General features: G+C 33.3%; 1 long non-coding RNA gene across 1 annotated transcript; it reads left to right on the forward strand.

The window, feature by feature from the left end:
- Positions 1-684: 684 nt before the first annotated feature.
- Positions 685-5,640, forward strand: LOC121223660 (uncharacterized). The gene is made up of 2 exons (XR_005920955.1): positions 685-1,667; positions 2,564-5,640. It is a non-coding gene; the product is annotated as an uncharacterized lncRNA (long non-coding RNA).
- The last annotated feature ends 103 nt before the right edge of the window (positions 5,641-5,743 follow it).

The following is a 5,743-nucleotide window of genomic DNA, read 5'->3' on the forward strand; positions in this document are numbered from 1 at the left end:
ATCGTCTTTCTACGTTAATAAAACTTTAAAAACTTCAATCAATAAAACTTCAAAACCCAAAGATATATGATAGAAAATTTAGATTTATAAAATTTAAAAATCGAATTAATCCAAATTAATAGAGAATCAATTCTTTTTTAATGATTTAACATGATAAGGTTCAGATGTCACTTGTTAAAACTATAAATAACATCTAATATAAAATTAGAATTATAAATCAAGATCTGTCATGTCAAATCATTAAGAATAAATCAAGAACAAAACTAGATACAGAAGCGTACCTAAATTTATCGATTTTTTACAATCTACGGATCTTGGTGTTTTGATCTTTCAAATTAGCACACAAGTAATCTAGAGAAGATGGTTCTCTCTTTTCTAAAGATGAGATATTAGAAAAGTTACATTGTGTGTAATTTAGGGACCATAAACCTATATATATATATCTTTGTCACATTAACCCTGATTTCTAATTAACCTATCATCAATTAGAAATTAGTTATTAGAGTATCTACACATATTTGATAATTAAAGCCTAATAAACTATAACCAAATTAGATCACTTTTAATTTGGGCTAACTTATTATGATAGTAAATAATAACATATAATTACTCTTATTATATATGTGATATCCATATTTTCTAACATGATGTGCTCCTTTTGCTTCTAGTGGTTTTTTTTTTTTTTTTGGCTTTTCACATGGTTTCTCAAGTTCTCTTTTGTTTGTTGTTTTAAGGTCGTGTAGGTCTTGCTAGAAGAATATTGAATCTGCTTCATGAATTAACACACTGATATGGGTTTTTGGTGCACAAGTGGCTTGCGCCTTTATCCTTAGGCTTGATTCCGTATTTAATCTTCTTACTTGTGTTTTCGCATCAATCCTTAATTTTTGGATTCAGATTATATAGAAATTATTGATTGTAAATATTGGTAGTTAGCACAGGTGGTTAGTTAGCTTTAAAGTAGTTAGTTAGTTTGATTTTCACCAAAAATAGATTGTATATAAACTAGAGATTGTAACCTTATTTGAGTGAATGAAAATACTATGCATTTCAACAGCGTATTAGAGGTGAAAATCCTGTTAAAATCGCCCCGGTTTTCATGAATTTTTTTCCTTTCTTTTTCTTTTTTAAGCTTTTCTTGATTTCTTGCCAGCCACCGTCATCGTCCTATCCTATCGCTTAGTTACTTTCTACTGTTTTGATTTTCTTGAACCTTTCTTGGTTTATTGGTGATTCTAAATGATATTTCAGATGTTTCAAGTAGAGGTGATAATTCTTGCAATATTATTGATTTTAATCATTCAGTTTATCTTCATCCCTCCAACACACCGGGTGTTCAGTTGGTTTCTCATTAGTTGACCGACCATGAGAATTATGTCGTTTGGAGCCGTTCCATTCGTATTTCATTATTAGCCAAGAATAAGCTTGGCTTTGTTGATGGATCTTGTGTGCAAGACTCTATTCCATCTACTCTTTAACCATAATGGGATCGTTGCAATGCGATTGTTTTATAATGGATTCTGAATAGTGTTAGCACAGAGTTATCGGTTGGGATTGTATTTGCCACTAATGCTGCAGAAGTATGGACAAATTTGAAGAAGCATTATGATAAAGTTGATGGGACTCAAATTTTTTTCTTCATCGTGAAATCACCTCTCTTGTTCAGGGTATTGCTTCTATTTCAAAGTTTTTTACTCGGTTGAAGTTACTTTGGGATGAGTATGATGCGTTAATGTTGGTTTCTTCCTGTAGTTGTGGAATGTCTCAACAATATTTGGGGCATGTTCAACAGCAGCGATTGTTTCAATTTTTAACGGGTCTTAATGATTCTTATGCTTCCCTTTGTAGTCAGATCTTGATTATGCAACCTCTTACCTCGGTGAATCTTGCTTATTCCATGTTAGTTCAAGAAGAGTCTCAGCAGTTGCATTCTTTCAGAGTGTCTCTTACTGATCCCACAGCCTTTTATTTTTCTAATATGCAAACTTGAAGGAAATAGTTTAATGGAATTTGTGATTATTGTAAGGTGAAAGGGCATAAAATGGAATCATGTTACAAATTAACGGTTTTCCTCCGAATTATAAGTTCACTAAGCACAAGTCAGTTGGTTCCATAACTAATCATGTTAACTCAACCGAGTTATCTTCCAGATCTTCTTCTTTGCCCTCGAGGCCAGTATTCACTCAGGAACAATATCAATAGTTGTTAAGTTTGTTAAATAATGATTCTAAATGAGCATTCACTTCAGTTGAAGGAGCTACTCTCATGGCACATATGGTTCCTAAATAATTTTCCTTCCTAAATCATCTTCCTAAATCATATTATATCTGATGGACAATGTCTTGAATCTCTGGTTTCATGTGCTTCACACTCATCTTTTGTCCAATTACCCACTAGCTAATCGGTTCCAATCATTCATACGGGCACATACACTTTATTTCCTTTTGCTAAACTTATTAATGTCTTTCATGTACTGAATTTCAATTTCAATTTGCTTTTCTTTTTCCAAGTTAACCCGTGACTTTCATTGTTTTTTTTTAATCCTTATTTTTGTCTTCTTTAGGACCTCTCTAGTGGACAGGTGAAGGTGATTGGTAAGGAGTAACATGGTCTCTACATCCTTGTGTCATAATCCTCTACTCATCATACACCTTGTTTAACTACATCATCAATTGTTTCCTTGGCTACTAAAGATACTTCATTTCTTTAGCATGCTCATTTTGGGCATAGTTCCTTTTCCAAACTCAATAAATTTGATTCTTTAACTTGTAAGAATTTGAATGCTACTTGTATTTCTCATTGTCCTATATGTCCATTAGCTAAATAAACAAGACTTCCTTTTTCTATTAGTCATTCAAGAGTTACTGCTCCTTTTGATTTAGTCCATTTTGACTTATGGGGTCTTTATAAAGTAGCAACACATTTGGGGTATTGTTTTTTTCTCACCATTGTTTATGATTTTTCGAGAATGACATGGGTTTTTCTTCTCAAATTAAAGAGTGGTACCATAATTATTTTAAAACAATTCCTTATTCTTGTTCATACTCAATTTTCTTTACCTATCAAAATGTTTCAAAGTGATAATGAGCTGAATGTTTTAATTCTGAATGTAACCTTTTATATATTTTATTGGGAATTCTTCATCAAAGTTATTATGTTTGCACACCTCAATAAAATGGTATTGTTGAACAAAAACATCAACATTTTTTAAAAGTTGCTCGTGCCATTAAATTTCATTCAAATGTTCCTACTAAATTTTGGGGAGAGTGTGTTTTGACAGCATGTTATCTTGTCAATTGAATGCTTACTTCCGTTTTAAATTGGAAAATCCCGTTTGAAATGTTATACCATAAATTTCCTTCTTTGTCTCATTTAGGGTTTTTGGTTGTCTTGCTTATGCCAGAAATCTTACTACTTCAGATAAGTTTTCTCCTCTATCTTTATCCTCTATTTTTATGGGTTATTCACCAGCTCAAAAAGGTTATCCCTATATAGTATCACTACTAAAGTCTTGTTTGTAAGCAGGGATTTACTTTTTTTTTTAATTAAAATTTGTTCCCTTTTAAATTTACCAAATCCCATTAGACCTTTTTTTCTTCTACACCCACTCAACCTTTTCTTGACTCATACTTTCTTCCTTTAGTTGACAACTAGACCGCACTCCCACCTATCACATAAATATCACCTACCCAACCCACTCAACAGCCTTTTGTCCCATCAACTAGTCACACCATCCCATATTTTTCCCATATCCCTTTTAATACTACTAAACCCATTTGCTTGTTCAAATGACCATGCTTCTACCCTACCTTCTTCTTTACTGCATGTGTCAGATAGTTTACCTGTTGGCCTTTTGATGTTTGAGCCTTCACCTAGTTCGTCTTCTTTACCTATTGTATCTCCGCATGGTTCCTCTGAGCTAGTTCGCCATACTACACGACCCTCTAAGCCACCCGCATGGTTACGAGATTATGTTTGCTGCTCTTACTTGTCTTCTTCCTCTCCACTTGAGAGAGGTCAATATCCTCTTTCATTTTCTTTCACGTCTAATCATTTACCTTGTCACACTCAGTTTTTTGTTGCTTTTACTTCTCATATTCCTAAACCTAAAAATTATATTGATACTCGTAAAGATGAGAGATGGGTTGCAGCTATGCAACAAGAGATTTAGGCATTAGAATGAAATTTCACTTGGGATGTAGGTCCTTTGCCCTTTGGTAAAACACCCATTGGTTGCAAATGGGTCTTGAAGGTGAAATATAATTCTGATGGCATGGTTGAACATTTCAAAGCTCGTCTTATTGGACAAGGGTTTACTCAATAAGAGGGTGTTGACTATCATGAAACTTTTTCTCCGGTTGCTAAACAAGTTATGGTACGATCTGTTATTGCTCTTGCTGCTCAACATGGCTGACCACAATTTCAGATGGATGTTTATAATGTTTTTTTACAAGGTGATTTGTCTGAAGAAGTTTACATGATGCTTTCGATTGGTTTGCTCACTTAGGGGGAGACTTGGGTTTGTCGACTGGGAAAATCTCTTTATGGGTTGAAACAAGCCTCAAGACAATGTAATATGAAGCTCACGGAAGCTATTCTACTCAATGGATATTCATAGAGTAAGTATTATCTGTTCACTAAAAGAGTTAGGGATCAAGTTGTCATGATTCCTATATATATGGATGATCTGTTAATAATTGGAAACAATAACAAGCTTATTTCTGAGTTGAAACAAGTGCTACATTAAAGTTTCAAAATGAAGGATTTAGGGGATCTCAAGTATTTTCTGGTATTAAAGTTTTTTGATCCATGGTAGGGATTGTTCTGAGTCAACAAAAGTATGCTCTCGAGTTAATTTCAAACATGAGGCTCACCGGTGGAAAAGTGGCTGCTACTCCTTTAAAGAAAAAATTGAAATTAACCTCTATAGAATACAATGAAGTGGTTCAAGCCAACCAAGATGATAAAGTTTTATTAGACACACAATTGTACTAATGACTCATTGAGAGATTTTTATATTTGAGTCATATGAGGCCTAATATAGCTTTTGCAGTGCAACATCTAAGTGAGTTCATGAAACGACCAAAAAAATCACATTACAAGGCGACACTTAGAATTGTACGTTATTTGAAAAAAGATCTAGGATGGGGCTTTTTTTTTTTTAGCGAAAAGGGTCTTTTAGATTGATAGCATATTGTGACTCCGATTGGGCATATTGTCTTATGTTGAGAAAGTTAGTAACGAGATATTGTGTAAAAATAGGAAACTCATTAATCTCATGGAAGTTAAGAAAACAAAATATGATCTCCAGATCATCAGTTGAGGCAGAGTTTAGAAGTATGGCATCAACAGCTGCGAATATTGTTTGGTTAAGTGGTTTGTTTGATGAAATTTTCTTTAAGAACAAAGAACTAGCCATATTATTTTGTGATAATAAAGTTGTGATACAAATAGCAAACAATCTCATGTTTCATGAAGCATGTTTCATGAAAGAACAAAGCACATATATATTGATTGCCATTTTGTAAGAGAAAAAATCCAACAGGGATCACTTCAAATAGCGCATATCTCGACAAAAGAGTAGCTTGCGAATGTGTTAACGAAAGGACTTGCTATTCAACCATATGAGAATTTGATAAACAAGTTGGGAATGAGAGACTTATTTCATCCACCAACTTGAGGGGAGTATATAAATTATTGATTGTAAATATAGGGAGTATATAAATTATTGATTGTAAATATA

Source organism: Gossypium hirsutum, chromosome A01, assembly GCF_007990345.1.
Source record: "Gossypium hirsutum isolate 1008001.06 chromosome A01, Gossypium_hirsutum_v2.1, whole genome shotgun sequence".
Classification (NCBI taxonomy): domain Eukaryota; kingdom Viridiplantae; phylum Streptophyta; class Magnoliopsida; order Malvales; family Malvaceae; genus Gossypium; species Gossypium hirsutum.